The sequence below is a fragment of the Podarcis bocagei genome, assembly GCF_964188305.1.
Source record: "Podarcis bocagei genome assembly, chromosome: 12".
In the NCBI taxonomy this organism is placed as follows: domain Eukaryota; kingdom Metazoa; phylum Chordata; class Lepidosauria; order Squamata; family Lacertidae; genus Podarcis; species Podarcis bocagei.
In genome coordinates, this window is record NC_138137.1 from 42,530,919 (window position 1) to 42,550,789 (window position 19,871).

The following is a 19,871-nucleotide window of genomic DNA, read 5'->3' on the forward strand; positions in this document are numbered from 1 at the left end:
TCAAAGGTTGACATCATTATGCTTCCTTCCCCATCCTAGTTTTGTTGGGGTTGAGCTTTTCCTGAACGATCTGAGAAAGACCTTAGTCTATCCAAATAGCCTTTTAAAAAAGAAAAATGTCTAAAGGGAGAGGGGATTTAGGTCACTTGGCGAGCAGATGATAGAGAAACACTATTTTGCTAACATAAAGAAAACAGCTTTTATCATGATCAAACTGCAGAAACAACAGAACACTGAATTACCAAAGACGACTATATAAAAACCTGAGTTGCCTGCTGTGCTTAATTCTAAGGATTACAACGAAACTGAGAATGAACGGAGTCTCTTAGTTATGCTTTTCGCTGTTCTGAGACCAACACCAGGACAGCACATTGCCTTAGCTAAAGAAGCACTGAAGATAAACAGCTTTAATTTGATGAAGCTGACTTCATATTAAATTGAGCTTCAGCCTTAAGGGTTTGCTTCTTCAGACTATTAATGCCATCCATTTGTGAGCTGATCAATGGACAGGCATAGCCCTGTTTCTAGTCCTGCTGTGATCTGGCTTTCCTGGGGCTCCAGGGCAGCAATGTTGTTGGATACTGCTGACTGAATGCAAGGCGGGGGTGCAGACAACTCTCTGACCCCCACATTTCTTTGCTCTGGGGTTGGGAGTCTGGCCCCCAGCCTTAGATTTGCTACAGCTGCGCAGTATAAGTTGTTCACTATGTGATGTTTGTACACGTGGAACAGCACAAATGAGTGGATCCTCTGCAGGAGTCCTATTTATCATTGCTCTGATGCATAATTCATTCTAGTTATCATACCTCTGATGTATAATTTATCGGGCCACTTTTTTCTCTGTTAGGTTTCTTTGTGCTTCTGCTTGGTCACTTGTGCAAATAATCAGGTTCTCTTTCCAATATTTGAAACAAGAAACAGGTGGTCCCTGCTTTTAACACTTGGAGAAAATGCTTATTTAGGAAGTATGGAGGTTAACAGTATTCCTTCAGCAACAGAAATTTTATTCAGAGTGAAATGTTCAGAGGGACGTGTGGGTGTTGTGCCGTGTGGTTCTCTCCAGTCACGCAGCAAGTCCTTATCACTCACGGACAGCAGGATGATAGACACTAGAGATACTGGATTGTGCTCCTTATAGGGGGAAACATTTATCTGGTTCGTGTTATAATGTGCACTTGCCGAATTCGCACAATAAGTGAACCAAAACATAGCATAGCTGTCCTTCAAAATTTGCACTTCTGCACATTTTGTAACACAGTTCTCCAGCTAAAAAAGTGCGTACAAGCATGCAGCTACTCGTGAGAATAATATACAAAAGCTACATTATATTCGGGGAATTTGCTTGCACAAATTTATACATTAGTCAGAATAGCATACAGAAATGCAGATATCAGGAGAAATGCTCATGAAAGCAAATGCAAATTCCATGTGAACTTTTTTAAAAGTGAAAAACACAACTTAATGCAGAAATGTTGCAAAGCGTATTTAAAGCTTGGAAAGATGGGCAAAACTAATATTTACAGATTATTCAATCTGTAGTGCATCTCCTTGTTTCATTATCGCATTTAATTTGTAGGGTGTGCACCGGCAGGTTACTCAAAAGGACTGGACCTCCAACTGTCCAACACAGGTGAAATAAGAGCTTTGAGTATGCTGAAGCAGCCTGGGATCCCGTGGTTTTAAACATATGTTAAAAAAATCAGAATGGTTGGATATCTGAAATGATGATATTAGAGGCAAGGCAGCCAAAGCAAAAGAGAGGATCAACATGTGCAGATTGGGTTGGCTGCTAAACAAAGGCACTTGTTAAAAATGTATCCAGCTGAGCTGGATTTTCATTGTTGTTGCCTTAGCATCCATTCTTAAACTAGAAAATACGAAGCGGCGGTGCCAGACTGGAGCTTTCGTAATATTGCAGAGGCCCCTGCGAATATCCATTCCCACTAGGCCACACAGCTGGCTGAACATTCTGACCAGAATCTTTTTCTGTGATTGCAGGGTGTCGCGTACATTTCTCACATATCAAAACAAAACAAAGGTCTGCTTGCTGGCTTGCGTAGTGTTCCTGTCAGAGGAATATGCAGCTGCGAGTGCCCCACCTGTGTGTACTTTCCTTTAAAAACATAGACGTGGAAGGACTTCTGTCCGTCTGTTCTTTGGCCACAATGCATTTTTCAGCTTAGTGTTCCGTGTTTGCTTATTCTGTTTAGAAGGACATGCCTAATAATCCCATTAGGGAACGAACGAGAGAGTCTGCAGTGAAACGCTTGAGATACTTATGCTTAAAATTGTGTTCTAAAAGGGGTGATACAAAATATAGAATGTCAAACAGGGTGTTGGCTGGACCTGGTGTGAAAAATGCATTGAGGCCAATGAAGTAGCTCTGAAAATGTGAGGGACCACAGTTGTGTGAGCAGGCCAGGTTTCAGGTGTCAGCACGGTCAGGAAACAGGCAAGGCCCATAGCCCCAATCAGGATGCCACTGCTGCACCTTTCTGTCGATACCTATTCACCTGCCTTCTCTCAGTGAGAGAGCCGTGTTGTCTGGCAGCTAACTGTAGTTCCAGCTAACTGGAACTCCTATTTGGAGACTTCCCTGGCTTTTTTCTGGCCCACGTAGGACCAGCCTGGATAGTTGGCCTTGGTGAAGACTTGACGTTTTCATCCCCCCCAAAGTTTTTGATTTGAGTTCCTACTGAAATGAGGCCGCATTTTAATGTTGTCTTTTAATCTTGTTTTTAAGTTGTATCTCAATCAATTGTTTTTATATCTGATGTTAGCCGCCCTGAGCCTGGTCTTGGCTGGGGAGGGCGAGGTATAAATAAAATTTATTATTATTATTTATTATTAGATGGACAACACTGAGTCTCCTCCCCACCTCATGGTGTTTCTTTGACTTTAAACTAGACTTGCACTACGCATCCTTTCAAGCTGAGGACTGTTCTCTGTGAGGTAGGGCACATGGTCGCTATAAGTAAGCCAATGCAGGTGGTAATGTTCTGCCTTCACAGCTGTAAACCACAGGAGGGAAGAGTGCTCTGGTAAATGGGTCCTGCTGCTTGTGGGTTTCCCACAGGTATCTGGGTGGCCCCTGGGAGAACGGGGGGCTGGATTAGATGGGACACAGACCTGATCCAGAAGGCTCTTCTTATGTTCTAGCATGTTTTCCTCAACTCCTACAAAAACTTGCTTGCTGCTCCGAGCAACTGGGTAATTCTTCTCATGCCTTTGTCAGCAACAGGCCACCTTAACACTCCTCCTCTGCCTTTGGCCTGCTCCACCCCACTACCAACTTGATAAGGGCCAGGTCTAACAATAGGTAAGATTCACTGCAAGAATGCTTTCAGATAGAAAAAACCGAAGTATCAACATTTCGGAATGAAAAATTATTCCACTTTGGATCAAGTCAAACAGACAAGCAAAATTCTCAAAATGCAAAATATTGAGAGAGAGAGAGAGAGAGAGAGAGTTTAGCAGCCCAGCTCCAGACAATCTGAGCAATAAACAGGAAGCTCTGTGGGCAACTGGTTCATGGGGTACCATGGACAAGGCATTCATATCCCTGTTCCTGGATCAAGCTTACCGTCACTTCTGTACAGGATCTACCAGAATCCAGCTGTTGTTTTACTTAATGATGTTATCATGCTCTTAATGCGCAAAGGTCCGCTGTCCAGAAATATGGAGAATAGATGGCAGCCTTAATCTTGTGCACCTGGTGTGCCTGGCCTGCAGGTTTGGGTTGTATATAAGACATGAAATGTGTTTCCTGTATGAAAGCCAGTAAACCACATCCTAGCAGAATGGCTTTTGGGGGTATGTTTTAATAAAATCATGCAAAAAGCCAAGTGTGATAAGCCATGGCATGGTTGTGACACACAGAAGAACTTCTAGTTTGCCACCCCATCTTGAACATCTTCTGCTAACACCCCTCTCCCCCCCAAAAAAATAAATTCCAGCTATTCAACCACCATGGGGTTGGGAGCCTGAATTTTGCAGCCTAGAAAGCATCTGTTATTGGGTGGCATATAAACAGTCAAACGATGAGATGCTCTACATGTCTTATTCAAAGTCCAGTTGGAGTTACAGGTAAACTTGTATAGGATTTCAACCTAATTTTTTTTAAAATGTGCAACAAAAAACAAAATGATATATACATTTATATTATGTATATAGCTAACTGTTGCAGCCTAAATAAATGTGAGAGAGTTGGACTACTAAGACCTGGAGACTTAAATTCAAATCCCCATTTGAACAGAACCTGGAAAACAGGACTATCCTGTTGGCTGGAGTGTTGCTGTGGCTGTGATCTGAATCAAGCTCATAACTGTGGTCAGAGTTAGAGGAAAACCTGAAGACCAGTTAATGCAAAATAAAAGAGTTATTCTCTCTCAAACAACAATGCAGATGTTGTTATGTCACAAATGTCTATTGATAAGAGAACAGGCTGCCCTTAACAACAGTATTTCTCTGCTTTAAATGTCCAATGCATTTTGCAATAATTGTCCTACAATCGGGAAGTCCATTAAAAAAAAATATAGCAGTATTGTACAAGTGAAATTTAAGTAAAACATACTCCAGGTCTGCTTTCCTAATTCTCCTGCATTGGCAATTCTCAACCTGACTGTCCCCAAACCCCAAAAGATGGCCTCCAAACCACAACAAGCCTACCCTAACAAGAACATTAGCACAGATCATATTTTTCAGATTCTCTAGATACCCTGCAAATAATTTGGAAAAGCACAATGTTCATCTTACTTCATCTTTAAAAGCCGACAAGATGGTGAGAAACCTGCCTACTCTAAATCCCATCAAGAGGACGATTGATGAATTATGCATTCCTTCCTTCCTTGGTACATGCATGGCTCTAATCGTTTTCACAATCATTTATTTATTGTTTCCGTATCTCGGTTTCTCTTGGATGGTAGCTCCCCCTATTACAACAGTGGCAGCTCCTTTTTTCATTACAATGTCCACACCCTACCCGACTGCACCATGACTAGAACATTCCATTTGTCCTGCTCATCCATTATGACTTATTGCCATCTGCCGGAAAGACAAGGTCAACTACCACATAATAATTTCAAGATTCCTGGAAGTCAAGTCATAGATCTCAAGCAGTAAACAGAATGAATGCATGTCTTCTTTCTTGTCACCCAGGTTTCAAAATACAAATACAGCAGACTGCATAGCCTGTGAGTGCACCTTTCGTTGGATTCCAGTTATGTGAGTCGCTCTTCACAAAGTCACATGACTGGAACCCAACAGAAAAGTGCATGCAGAGACTCATTTTGCAAGGAAGAGGATTGGCGGCCGATTTCTTCTGCTATATAAACAGAAAAATATATGTGTCCTGCGGGACTGTGAGTGACTCACAAAAACACCCATTTTTCCAGAGTGATGGGGTCACTCCTTGCTTTCTCATCATGGCACATTGTAATTTAATAAGGCTGGAAGGCAGAAAATATTTCTCCCCCCCCCCAATGATCTTTTACCCAAATTATGTAAGTGAAGGAAGCATTGTGAAACTGCCCAAAACAAACGTAAGTTTGAGAAATATAGCTGGTTTGTAAAAGCAAAACAAAAACAGCCTGCAAACTCATTTTGCCTAGAGGCACACTGGCATAACCCTCCAGACACAATGCCACTGTTAATTTGCCTCCTTAAAGGGGGGTTATTGCATTCACACACAGCCGCCACCAGAGTTACCACCTTGTAGGGTTGGTAATTATAACTTGCCAGTTGGGAAAAGGAAAGGAGACACAGCTATTTCTGTAGGGACAGAGAACAACGAACAAGACAAAACAAGTTGCTGGATGTATTCAACATCCAGCTGTGAAAAGACATCTCTTGTAAGACCATCAGCTTTTCATGCATCATGGTGGTGGTGGTGGTGTTGAAATAATGCAACCACACTCAATCCTTTCTCCAGTCAAAAGAAGGTAATATCACTTGCCTACCAAAAGCCTCCTCTCTGGTTGGCAATGTCAAGACAGGCACTGTTGCAACCAGATATGCCACTGGGGTTAGATGCTGATTCACTTGGAGAATGACTGTAGCTCTGTGGTAGACGGAAGCTTTACATGAGAGAAGTCACACATCTAGTTCCTGGCATCTTGAGGGACGGCTGGGAAAGTACCCTGCCTGAAACCCCAGAGAGAACTGCTGCCATGCAGAGTAAAACATAGGAAGGCAGTTTCCTCTGCTCCAATCCTATTAGGTGGATTGCCGTAAAATGTTTTCACAGGCTGCTAGCACAACACAATGCCCCTTTGGCAAAGTGTGCTGAAACTCGCGCATGAGCCTTTAACTTTCTCTGGGATTCTGTTTCCTCAGACGTGAAGCCCCAACATTGTTATGTGTGTGATGTTTCTTGAAAACTATCCATTTCTCCCAAATCAGCTTCTTTTCATTTCTGCCCTTTTAATTCTTGTTTTTTTAACGCCTTAATGGTGTTTTTGTTGTGTGTTTAACATTCTATTTCTATCCACCACCTTTAATGCTGGCTAATTGTTTAGTTGCGCTGTCTTTTCTACTTTAGGTGGAGCTGATTTTTATTGGAGATTGTAAACGGCTTTGTGGAGGAAGCTCCTCAAAAACTACGGTGCCATTAAAAATATATATATATATTTTAAAAAAGCCTCGCCACATTCCAAAGTACTATCTCATTGCTTGTTCAAGCATGGCTCTCTCCACCCACTCACCCACCCACTTCACTATCTTTCATGGATGGTACCCAGTTGTAAGTGTGAGGATGAGGCCAAGCTGAGAAGGGAGCATGAGGAGAAAACAGTCCTTGGAGAAGGGTGGACTTCCTGGTTCATCTGCCTTGGCCATGATTGTTCAGTCTAGGAGTGTGACTATGTGAGCTCAAGTGAAGGCAGGGACAGTCATTTTCTCCAGCATCTCTAGGGCTGTCATATACTTGACCATCTGCTTTTTGGATGGATAAACATTAGGAATTCTGAAGAATGAACATTTCTGATCTGAAACAAGAGAGGATTATCAACTGTTTGTTACTAGAACCCCAGGTAATGGAGAACCGAGGTTTGCTTCCACAAATCCTTAAAATATATCAATATTTAGATTATATTTGCAAATCTGCAAATCACTGCAGTGCCAAAGTAAGTACCCTTCTGAGAGTGCTAGAGAACAAACAGATTTTGTAGCAGAGAAATGAGATGTTTGCCTCTCAAGCTGAGAACTTACTCCAGAGGATGAGAAGCAGAAGCAGCTCAGATCCATGTTGCTGTTTTCAGCAAGTGCTCAGCATGCAATCCAGTATCCTGTCAGGCAGGGATGGAGAACCCCTCCAGATCTTGCTGGATGACGAACCCTGTCAATCCCTGACCACTGGCCAGAGAACCCAACACCTGGAGGTTGCTCACCCCCACAAAACTCAGATATTCAATACAGGACTTGGATATGCAACACTGTACCAGCAAAATGTGGGCACAGTTGAACACCCTCGCCCAGGCAACCTTCTCAGGGTTCAGGCATATGAACATCTGACTTGGCAGCAATGTTGCCAAAATACTAAAACTCTGAATTAAATAAATCAATGAGTGCTCAAACTAGTCCTGCCAGGTTCCGTTCCAAGGGAATGTGTTGTTCTCTTATGAAATTTGTAGTGCCTTCCACACATTTTAGAGTCTCGCCCAAGAACATAGTTTCAGGTCCTATCTGTTCTTCACACTCTCCAGTTGCAGGTTCACAGTCCATAAAGCAAAGGAAAAGGACAAACGGCCCTTTCAAAAGCCATGTTCCCAGATTGTTTACCCTGAACATCTGCTCTCATTATCTGGCTCTTATGTGTGAAAGTCCTTGGAACATCACCATTTATTTTTAATCTCCATGAGAAACAGAAAAGGGTGGGGAAAGATATTTATTAAGAGAAATCGGACTTGATGCATCGTAAGAATTTTGTTTCCTTCCAACGCTTCTATTTCTATTCACTGGGGAGAACGGTGTCCGGATGGGAGGACCTGGTTCTCCACTGTGCTACAACAGCACAAGACACACACCCATGTGGCATTCTTAATTGGACACTTGTGGTGGCGTTAACCATTAGGCTATGCCAGCCACAGAGTGGGAGTATAGCTAAAATGGGAGTTTTGATGTAATTATTTGGGAATTTCCCAGTGTGCTTAAAAGGGGGAATTTCCCTAGAACCCTAGAAAATTGTCTGGAGGTGATAGAACTGTGGCTGTGGAAACAGACAGGCTGTATCCTTTTGTTTGGGCTGATGGCAGCAAAATGGCTAGGTTGTACTCTTGGCCAATAGCAAACAGAAGTAGGAGGTGAAGCAGTAGATGGCAACCAGCAAAGCACCACCACATGCATATAATATGGCCCATTCACACAGTGTGGTTCAGTGCATCCACATACGGATGTCCACACATATCCTTACTGGACTAACAGGTGGCAGTTCTTGGGAAGAGGTCTTTCACATCACCTGCTGTTACCTGGCCCCTTTTAACTGGAGATGTCAAGGACTGAACCACAAAACGTCTTGTCTGAGTTACGATCCATTCCCAGGAACAATTAACTCCCCAAACTTAAGCAGATGTGAGAGGAGGAAGCAATGGGGGCTGCGTTTTCCCACAGAGAAAGGATTTCAGCTTGAGAGCAAAGAATTGGATTCCCTGGAACATGGAGGTAATAACTGTGCCTTTACTTCACATGAAGACACTCATCTGGAAAGTCCGCCCACCAGTCATTCCCACAACGCTCAAATGCCTCTTCTGAAGGTTCGTCACGTGTTGTGGTCTCTCCTGCTTCTACTCCAGGTACCAAGCCATCAGAGAGCGTCAGGGAAGCAGTGGGTGGAGTTGCAATTTTATTTCCACAGCAAATAAAATCCATGTCAGTCTTATTAAACAGACCAAAAGCAACCAGTCAACCAACTGCTTTTTCAGAGACAATAAAAAAATTGTCAGCTCCATTTAAAACAATCTAAGTGATCAATCGAATAATGAGAGGGAGACTTTGATTACTGTTGTCCAGCTGGGATAGTACAGCACGAGACTCTTAATCTCAGGGTTGTGGGTTTGAGTCTCACGTTGGGCAAAAAAGATTCCTGCATTGCAGGGGGTTGGTCTAGTTGACCTCCATCAGCCCTTTCAGCTCTACAGCTCTGCGTCTCTATTAATCTATGGCAGCATACCTTCTACTGAGTTTTTTTATTTACAGACCTGAGATGGGGAGGACATTCTTCCTTCCTCACAGCTTTATAGGCCACGAACAGAAAAGGATGCAACCCAGCAATCTCCCTGCCCTAGTTACTGTGTAGGACAATCCCCCGGTCGCTCCTCATGCTATCTATAACACATTCCTTAAGGTACAGAGGCTATATAAAGAAGTGTATCCCTGCGCTACCTCTAAACCTTGGCTTAAAATTATCTCCAGGCAGAATTAATTATAAGTGAGTGATGGGCTTTGTGATACATGCTAAGCAGAATAAATAGGATCTAAAAATGCAGGGCATCTCCAGTGCAGGTTGCAGGAGACATCTTTAGCCATCGGACACAAAAATATTTGGAACCATTAAAGTGTGTTTTTTAAAATATGGAACAATACCCAAAGATGTTATGATGCACATGTGTCCACTCAGATAAACACCAGGGACTATAAAGCAGTACAATGTTACCTCATAAGTCTGTTCGAATTCCAAAACATTTAGAAACCAAGGCGTGCCAGCTCCTGCAGCCAATCGGAAGCTGCGGAAGTCGTGTCGGACATTCGGGTTCCAGAGAATGTTTGCAAACCGGAACACTCACTTCTAGGAGCCAAAACGTTCTGACTTACAAGGCGTTCGGGATCCAAGGTACGACTCTATCTAAAATATTAGATTGCGATTTATAAAAGGTGCAGTAGCAAACCCTTCATTTGCACACATACACCACAAGACACAATACTGAAAATAAATTATGTATTAAAATACTGCAAGGATCAAGGTTCCGAGTGATCAAATTTAGAAGACCCTCTAGAGTTCAGGGCTCAGGCTGCTCAAAAAAGTCCTGTGCTGTAGGTACACTCCAAAGGTCAAAGAATACTGTGGTTAAAAACTCTACATGAAGCCATTCCACTCAAACTGTATGCAATAGTAACCAAACAACTGACAGTATTCAATATACTGTATTCATCTCTTGCAATATCCCTCTGGGTAAAAGAAAAAAGTCTGTTCCAGTTTTGCATTCTGGGAAGCCAGGCCTGAAAGCAAATCCAGGGGGATGATAATGGTGGAAGAAATAATGAGGCCCATGTCTTGGATGCTTCAGTGTATGCCTGTGGGGGATTAATATATCCACACACTTATTGAATAACCCTGGAAATGGATGATGGCAGCTCTCTCAGAGACAACAAAAACTTCTTTTTAATTCCAAGGCCCTGGGCACATGCATAAATGAGATAACTTTCTTCTGATCTCAAGGAAGGAAAACAAGGCAATGAGATAAGTGCTTGCGCATTTTTTGTTCAGAGGCAAAAATAATAAGAAGGAAAAATAAACAAAACCCCTCTGACCCAGTCCACAAAAAAAAAAAAGCACAAGAGAGCAAAAACATAAGTGTTGCTAGGGCTGGTTGCAAAATCCACTAGGAATAAAACATCCATTACATCAGAAAGAATAAGTAATAAGTTTGCACTTTAATAAGGAGCTTATTAAAAAGGGATTTAATGTGCTCCTCACCATGGTCTCAAATCTTGCAGCTGTTAGCACAACTGGTTTGTTAGAGGCTCTGACATCAGGTTTTGAGGACTGAAGCCGCCCTGTAGCCAAGGATTATAAAGGGACACACAAGCATTTATATGACTTGGGGCTGAATGAGAATCACATTGTGAGGAGATGTCATGTTTTGCTTCCTCTACCAAGTGGCTTGTGGTTTTAGCATTTTGCCAGCCTTATCTGCAGATTTGCAAGGTGAGATCCATGTCTTTTCTGTCCTTTAGCCTTTCTTCCTGTTTCTGTATTATACCCATAAGAGAACAAATGTACACCCTTTGGACTGTCATTATTTAAAACAATTCTATCCCACTCTTTCATCTTAAGATCCACACACGAGCTGGCTCTCAATTCATAGTAAAACCAACGCAAATGCAAAGTCCCCCTCCCCTCTAAAAACACTCACAACAATGAAGAACGCAACAAAACATCAACAGCAGGACTGCAATAGTATGCTATCAATTAGCCCCTCCCCCATATTCTCTACAGAAGAGCCCTGTTCTTGCACCAGGGCTGGGCCAAGACTTGTGGCTGCCTGAGGCAACGTTCAAGATGTTCCCCTCCGCAGAGCCACATATAAAAATCAGCCCCATCAGCTGCTGAATCTTACTTCAACACTGGGCAGGGTCCTCCAAAAGCAGTGGCTAGCTTGGGGTGTTTAAAGCAGGCCCTGTGACGCATCCTCGTGTCCTTCCCCAGAGTGGAATACCTGCCCCCATTAAACATGGACCACAAAGACAAGACACATGACTTTCTTGAGCCGATGAACCAGAAATGTGCCAACAGAGCTTCAGTCAAATATGAGAAGAATGACAAGCAGCTGTGCCCAGGAGGTTCTTGTTATCCCATCTAAGAGTTTGGAACGAAACCAGAGCGCAAAGACACCACAGGGCCAGTTCAGACTTCTTCATCAACCACGAGCCTTTCAGAAGCAGGCAAGTCATGATCCCCTGGAATTAGCCAGGCAGTGGAATTATTGAGTGGCATTTACTGCACACCAGTCTAGTGCTAGACTGTAGGTCAATAGCTGCTTGCGGCAATTTCCAAATGGTAGAACACACCCGAGCTGGATTTTTGCCAGCAATTTGTTAAAATTTATTTTACTAATGCTCAGGAATACAGGAAGCAGCCGCTATCAGATGAAATTATGAGGCAGTTATAATACATGTAGCAATACACAGATAACGCGTTGCTATAGTAGACTCTTCTAAATAGTTCGCTCCCTCAATGAACTCAGAAATACCCCGGTGAACAATTCCATGCCGGCATTGTAATTCTAATCACCTAATTCCCTCTTTCAGCAAACCAGCAAGTGTACAGCTGAAGGTGACTTGGGACCATCAAAACTCATCACTTTGAGTAGCTAAGGGGGATTTCTCAGCCCCTAGTTTTGATATGGAGAACGCAAGGATTGTTGGACTAAAGGGCAGCTGCCTTGCCTAAGACAGGAGGGACCTTTTCGGATGGAGGTCCACATTGCATTCTGCACAACCTTCTGAGGACCACATGCCAGTGGGGAGGGTGCAACAAATGTTAATTTTACCTTTGCACAGGAGGCTGCACATATTCACAGCCCTTTCTTGTCTAATATGCAGGCAAGCTAGAGACATCATCAGAGTTCAAGGACACAATCCAGACAGGCAAAAACCCTTAAGCAAGCAAAGCAAGGTCAGTTAGAGAATGGCCCGGAGAGGGGCCCAGAGGGCCACACCTGGCTTCTAGGCCTAAGGTTCCCTACCCTGGCCAGAGGTGGCCAACTTGAATAAAATATGGGCGGCAGGTAAGCCTCACTCCACATGTTCAATCACAAGACATGGTGCATGCACATAATTTTAATGTCAATGCCCATAAACTTGGGGAGCGGCCCCCCCCAAATATTTTAATGGTGGGGTGTGTGCAAAGGGACCTCAAGCCTTGGCTCCTATGCCCCTGGCCAAAGGGAAGGTTAAGAACATTGCTTAGACACAACAGGGAATGGAAAACAGGGACAAGAGCTTAGAAATGAATGAGCTGGATTTCTCACAAACACATATTCACATGCTATTGAAACAACACACACAGAAACATAGGAATCTGCCTTGCCATTGGTCCATCTAGCTCAGTAATGTTGACACTAACGGTCAGTGGCTCTTTCCAAAGGCAAGGATTCTCTCAGTCATACTTGAAGATACAGCCAGGGATTTAAGGCTGAAGCCTCTTGTACTCAAAGCACGCGCAATGCTAGGTGGCTGGGGAAGAGGACTTACCATCATAGCCCTCCAAGGACATTTCCCTTTTGGTGCTGCTGGTCTCCTCTGGGGGAGAGATGTAGGTGCTTGCTGTATGTCACCCAACCTAGTGAGACGACCTTGTGCAGTAAGACCTGCCCCAGCAGGTGGAATTTCCCAGTGGCAGGCGAAGAGGCCTTCCCATCACTGCCGTCCCCAGCATTTCCTTTCTGCTGCTGTCATCATCCCCTGCAGCAGCCTTGTGAGAGTCAGCTGAATGCCATCTAGCCTGCTGAACTGCTGAACTGAGCCAGGTGACTGAGGCTCCTTGGAGGGCAGTCATACCAGAATCTGGTACTTCACTGTTGGTTAACTTTTGCTTTGCTTTGTATTGAAGTCTGGTTCCCTTTACGACACTGAATTTATTCTACATTTGCTAAATTTGTGGGGTTTGGGTGTGTGTTTTTTGTCATTTTGGTTTTACTGATTTGTATATCGACTCTCCTCCATCATCAAGCTCTGTATCTTGAATGTTTATTGTAAGCCGCTTTGGCCACAGTTCACTGTTGAAAAAGGGGCATGTAAATAAATACATGTTTGAAGAGTAACAGCAAAATGCTCATGCTTTGAAGTTAATCATCACTTACCAAACCCCATGAGGAAGTATGGTTTCCCTTCAATGACTGAACCTGTGCCTAAGTAGAGAAGGCACCTGGATGGGAGGCATCAAGGGTGTCTCATTTAAAGCACTTGAGGTAATTACTGAAAGAAGACAGCAATAATGATGACAAAGACAAAGACAATGTATGTGATCAGAGCCCTGTAGACAAAACGGGACATAAATAAAAAGAGGCTTGAAGCTAATTAATAGAATTGGAGATCGAATCAGTTTTTAAAGGACGTGGCACCCCAATACACAAGTCCGTTGCCCACCCCATACATGCCACCTATGCCAATCAGGCTGCAGAGTACCCCCCAAGCAGAAAACAGGCTCATTCCTTGGTGGAAGGCGATGAAGGCACTGGAGTCCCGATGCTGGATCCCAGACCTAGCAAAGTGGTCAAGCCTCCAGAATAGTTGAGAAACAGCCAAGTAGAAAAGAAGTATCAGCACTTTTATATGTCAAGGTACAGTAAAGCAAAGCAAAACAATCCTATAGGCCAGCCCAGCTCTTACAACACAGCCCAGTTTTGCTGTACAAAGGATGACAAGTATGCACATTGTGACAGTGAGCAGATCCAGAGAACAATCCCACTGTCAGGTGCATTTGTTTTGGATGGACATTGCACCAGAGGGCAAGAGAGCATTCCTTATGAATCACAGCCATGCCATCTGTCAAAAGCACATGCACCTCCCTGACTCAAAAAGCTTGTGAAAATAATTGCCCCATTCCCTGGAGTTCCTTGTGATCCCTTGTGCAATTAAAATTACTTCCCTTTTGTCCCTGGGCCTGTACACAGCTTCGTCATGAGTGGGAAGGGATGATGTAGAAAGGCTTGCAAAGGTGCCTGCCCTGGAATATGCACAAGCCTTTGCCATGGGGGAAAAATCTTATAGCATACGAGTGCTCTTGCTGCTCTGGGGGAGACAACAGTGGTTTAGGCTGTGCCCACAGATAACACCTTGGGAACCATCAACATCCTGATTAGATAGCTTACTGCAACTTGTCTTTAGGACTCTCAAGGACTTATAAACCAATGCCTTTTTGTGCCAGAGGAGGAAAATCCAGATGATGAAAATAAATTAAGGAATTGACAGTTTCCTAATTGATGATGGCACCCCACAATCTGCCACCTGAGGCACAATCTGCATCGCCCGGTCACAATGAGAGAGCACTAGCATTCTTGCCTGAAACTATTTTAAACCAAGATGAACTCTCCCCTTCAGTTTTCCTTTCCTTTTGTGTAACCTCTTACTCAACTTTTGTGCAGCTGTGAAATGGTCAAGGGTAACCTCATTTGAGCTACACATTATCTGAGACTGTGTGGAACAAATATGAGGAAGGCAGAGAGAGGGAGAAACGGGACATCTAAATAACTATGGATTTATGCTAAAATAGAAATTGTGTTCTCTAATCTGCATTTATCTCCTTTCCATTTTTTTCTTTTTGGACAATAAAATCACATATAACCTGAATCTGTCCAGCAAAAAGGCTGCATTGAGACTAGGTGTATGTATATCTGAACTGTGCATATTCTCCAGTTACGTAGCAGAACTTGAGGGAACAGCAATGAGAGGTTGACGGATATGAAAAATGGTACCAAGTACATGAGCAGATGCAGAGCGACAACTAAGGCTGCAGTCCTAACCCACTTACACAGGAGTAAATGCCACTGAACTCAGTAGGTATGGTGATGGTTGCACTGCATGGCTGTAAGCCTAAACATGCTTCTTTGAGAGCATTTCCATTCAATGCAATGGGATGTTTTTGAGTAAACATCTTAGGGTCGTGTAGCACCGTGTGAGCTGTCAGCTGTGAAGTCCATGACTCAAATTTAAGCTCAGACATGAATGTACCAGACAAGCCACTCTCTCTCACTCAGCCTCAAAAGAGAGTCTCTCTTTCTGCAAAGTAAAGAAAAATATAGAGGCATGGGTGTGCCATATATTCAAGGATGAACTGTTAGTTAGCACACTGGTCTATCTTAAAAGGTTGTTAGAAGGATTACTGAGATAACATATACTGTATACACACAAAAACCAGTATAAAAACTAAGAATTATGTGTCCCCAAGTGCTACCTAATGAACTTTTTATTTTTGTGGCTAAAGGAACACTAAGCACATATCTTTGACCAGCTATAGCTGTGTCTGTGTAACCTAGTGACCTTATCCTGCAAGTTGTGCTGCAAAAAGGGTAGGATACAGTGATTGCTGAGTCAGCCAAATTTTACAGCAGCATGTTCCTTTGGAAACACTGCAGCCATACTATCATGCATTTGATTTTTATTTATTTATTTATTTATTTTTGCATACTCTCCTTTCTTCCCCCTTCCCCAAACTGCTTTTCCTTGTGTGTTGTATTTACTAAATTCTACGTCTGCAGGTAGGGCAACGTTTCCTAGCTTTTGTATGGCATCTAGTACAGCAACAGGTGGGTGTAAGTGATTGAAAACGACCACTATGGAAGGCATTTAGTGCAGTGCAACAGAGAAGGATGTTGGGCTTTGATGCAGGAAACCTCAAAACCCCACTCAAGCAGAAAGTACCCTAATTGGGCATTCTTAGAACAATGTTTGCATTGTGTTAAAAAACACCCTACCTAGGCAAAAGCCACGTGGCATTTAGCTTGCTGCAACCATCACAACCATCTTTCCCCTTGAGATCGCTATCTGTGAAGGAAAAACAGATCTAAATATGTAAAGAGGGTTGCAATTTTTTTCATGCCCCTGAGCAAACAAATAATAATGAACTTCACAGAAAATATCATTCGTGCTTGTGTAGGCACAGAGGCAGGAGAGGTCCACAAGCATGCAGGATTGAGATGCTCTGGCCTTTAAATCTCTATTTTCATGTTGGCACTCAGAAGGTATTCCCTCAGTGCTCCATTGTCAACAAAGTTTTATCCATTCATCTGTCTTAATTTTCCTAGTATGCATTCCTTCACTTATCTATAGACAGTTGAGAAGACAAAATCACTAGCCTTCCTAAATAAAGTATGTATAGGCTGCCCAAACACTTTCCCAGTGTAGTGGGAGAGGTAGTGTGGTGTAGTGGTTAAGAGCGGTAGACTCGTAATCTGGTGAACCGGGTTTGTGTCTCCGCTCCTCCACATGCAGCTGCTGGGTGACCTTGGGCCAGTCACACTTCTCTGAAGTCTCTCAGCCCCACTCACCTCACAGAGTGTTTGTTGTGGGGGAGGAAGGGAAAGGAGAACGTTAGCCGCTTTTAGGCTCCATTGGGTAATGATAAAGTGGGATATCAAATCCAAAACTACTACTACTACTACTACTACTACTACTCTTCTTCTTCTTCTTCTTCTTCTTCTTCTTCTTCTTCTTCTTCTTCTTCTTCTTCTTCTTCTTCTTCTTCTTCCCCCTTGTCACACACAGGCCTCTTGTCCAGACACTTATTCACAGCCCCCTTAAAGGTAAAGGGACCCCTGACTGTGAGGTCCAGCCGCGGACAAGTCTGGGGTTGCAGCGCTCATCTCGCTTTACTGGCCAAGGGAGTCCTCGTACAGCTTCCGGGTCACATGGCCAGCATGACTAAGCCGCTTCTGGCAAACCAGAGCAGCACACGGAAACACCGTTTACCTTCCCGCCGGAGCGCTACCTATTTATCTACTTGCACTTGATGTGCTTTCGAACTGCTAGGTGGGCAGGAGCTGGGACCGAGCAATGGGAGCTCACCCTGTAGCGAGGATTTGAACCGCCAACCTTCTGATTGGCAAGCCCTAGGCTCTGTGGTTTAGACCACAACACCACCCGCGTCCCTGTCACAAACTCATATTCACAGGCTATTGAATCACCACACACAGGAACATAGGAATCTATTAAATCAAATGTGCACTTTTCAATTTTATGTTTTGAATGCTAGTTTTGCTGGTTTTAAAGACTGATTGCAAGTTGGTCCCTAGTAGTTCAAGATGTGGCTATATAGTCAATGAGCACAAAGTATTCATCATTACATGCAACAGAGAATCAACAGGATATGGCAATCCAGTGCAAAGCTGAAGTAGAATTTCAAGAGTCTGCAGAACTGCAGTCTTGCGCAGCACAGAATAAGCCAATAGCAGGACATTCCACTCCCTGCCAAGCTGGTCAGATCTTGTTACTGATGAACTGCTCCCCCATGTGGTGGGATTTTAAAATACAATATAAATTAAGCGCAAGGCAAAAATTTCAGGGCAAGAGTACGCTTCCAATTTTACTGCGTGTTCATCCTTTGTCTGCTGAAACCAGGTACATCAAAGCACCTATTACAAGCACACTTATTTGTAGTTAAGCAATTTTCATACTATCTATGTCATTTTTAAATTCAGAGCACTTCCAACTCTACAATTCTAAGAGTCCAGCAGAGGGTTAGTCACACAGCAAATGTTTCACAATGACTTCAATGGGACCTCAGTGCAGTGGCGTAGCGTGGGGGGTGCAGGGGGGGCCGGCCGCACCGGGCGCAACATCTGGGGGTTAGGGGGCGCAAATCCATGGGTTAGGGGGCGCAAATCCACGGGTTAGGGGGCGCAAATTACTTGCCTTGCCCCGGGTGCTGACAACCCACGCTACGCCACTGCCTCAGTGCAACTTGGTTTGATCCAGCCCAATGTGGGGGTTTTTTTGGTTTAAGTTTACAAAGAATGTGCTTTACACTCAGAGGGTTTAAGATTACCTAGCCAATTCAATGAAAAATGTCAATCTACCTTGCAGAATCATCACCAAACTCTGAGACCTGCAAGTATATACAAATTTAATAAATAATATTAACAATCTGACCCCACAGGGATATAACACAAACTATGAAAGTTTTTTAAAAAATGGGTAAGACCAGATATTTGGCTGCTATGGTTTGTTTTAGTTTTGCATGGCTGTGCTTACAAATCAAGTCAGGGGGGTCTGCAAACTTTTTCAGCAGTCCACTGTCCCTCAGACCTTGGGGGGGGGGAGGACTATTTTTTTGGGGAGAAATAAACAAATTTCTATGCTCCACAAATAACCCAGAGATGCATTTTAAATAAAAGGACACATTCTACTCATGTAAAAAGACGCTGATTCCCCAACTGTCCGTGGGCTGGATTTAGAAGGCGATTGGGCCGGATCCGGCCCCAGGGCCTTAGTTTGCCTACCCATGAATCAAGAGATGCGTTTTTGTGAAAGCTTCTGGCACAAGGCAACATCCTTTGGCTTAGTTACAACAGGCTATCCGTAAGCTGAAATAATTACATACTTCTGCCCCTTTTACTCCTGCCTCCTTCCACTTCTGTTGGCGTCTCCTTGTGTTGATTTTAAGACAGGAAAGTGTCGTGCATATAGGTGACCATTATATTTTAGTTGCCACAAGTCTATGGTCAGATGTCCTAAGTTTTGCGCAGTTAAAGGCACTTCATCCTTGACCATTATCTATGCTGTCTGGGGGCTGGTGGGAGCTGGAGTTCAGCAACATTAAGAGGACCAGAGATTAGCCAGCCCTACATTAGAATAATTTGTGGACATGTGTTAAGGTTTCCCAACCAAAATATTACTGATTTAACAGCACATGCATAGAAGAAAGCATATTCTGGGCTTTTTGGAACAATGCACACCAACTTTTGTTGTTCTTTTCCTTTTCTAACAATAAACATCACCTCCTTCCAACACCCTACTCACACCTTCCATCATACTTCTTTTGGAAATGTACCTTGAAAATTAGAATACTTTACAATGAAAGTGCAGAAGTTGCATTTTTCACATATTTAAGTCACGTAGGTCACAGTCTTATACACAGTCAACTTATGAGCAGATATACATAGGAGTGTACTATCAATTTCAGCATATTGATGTGGGAGAAAGATCCTGCCTACAAGGTAGCTGAACTAGCAATACTGGGTCAAAGTACTTTCTTTATCTAATCTCTCACAGTAGCAATTAAAGGTTATTCTGACCATCATCTCTATTAGCATTTTTAAAAATGCACACATATGCAGACCCACCCTAGGCTGGTGCCACTGTGTCAGACAGAAAATCAAGGAAGCAAATCATACCCCTTAATACATGGAGCCTCAAGTTCATAATCAATATTGCACTGAATGCTAGTTCACTGAGCTACACACCACATGTTCCAATGTGCCGCAGCCCTAAACTTGCACATGGTGAATTAGTAGTAAAGCAGCAGCCATGCAGTTAATTGTTAACTCCTTAGTAGTGTGAATTAGCGCATAGCTAATTCCTCCAGACAATGCCAAGAGGCATTGATGAGCAGCTGCTCACTTCTGCAAATGGGTACACAGAAAATATCAACAAATGGCTTT

The 19,871-nt window shown here is 43.3% G+C and overlaps 1 long non-coding RNA gene across 2 annotated transcripts; it reads right to left on the bottom strand.

Annotated features, from left to right (window-relative positions):
- Positions 1 to 10,472: 10,472 nt before the first annotated feature.
- On the bottom strand, positions 10,473 to 13,640 carry LOC308569479. Of its 2 annotated transcripts, none has more exons than XR_014000743.1 (3): positions 13,575 to 13,640; positions 12,264 to 12,369; positions 10,473 to 11,670 (listed from the first exon to the last, which is right to left on the bottom strand). It is a non-coding gene; the product is annotated as an uncharacterized lncRNA (long non-coding RNA). The 2 variants fall into 2 exon arrangements; XR_014000744.1 differs by lacking the exon at positions 13,575 to 13,640 and adding an exon at positions 12,967 to 13,355.
- Between the last annotated feature and the right edge of the window lie 6,231 nt (positions 13,641 to 19,871).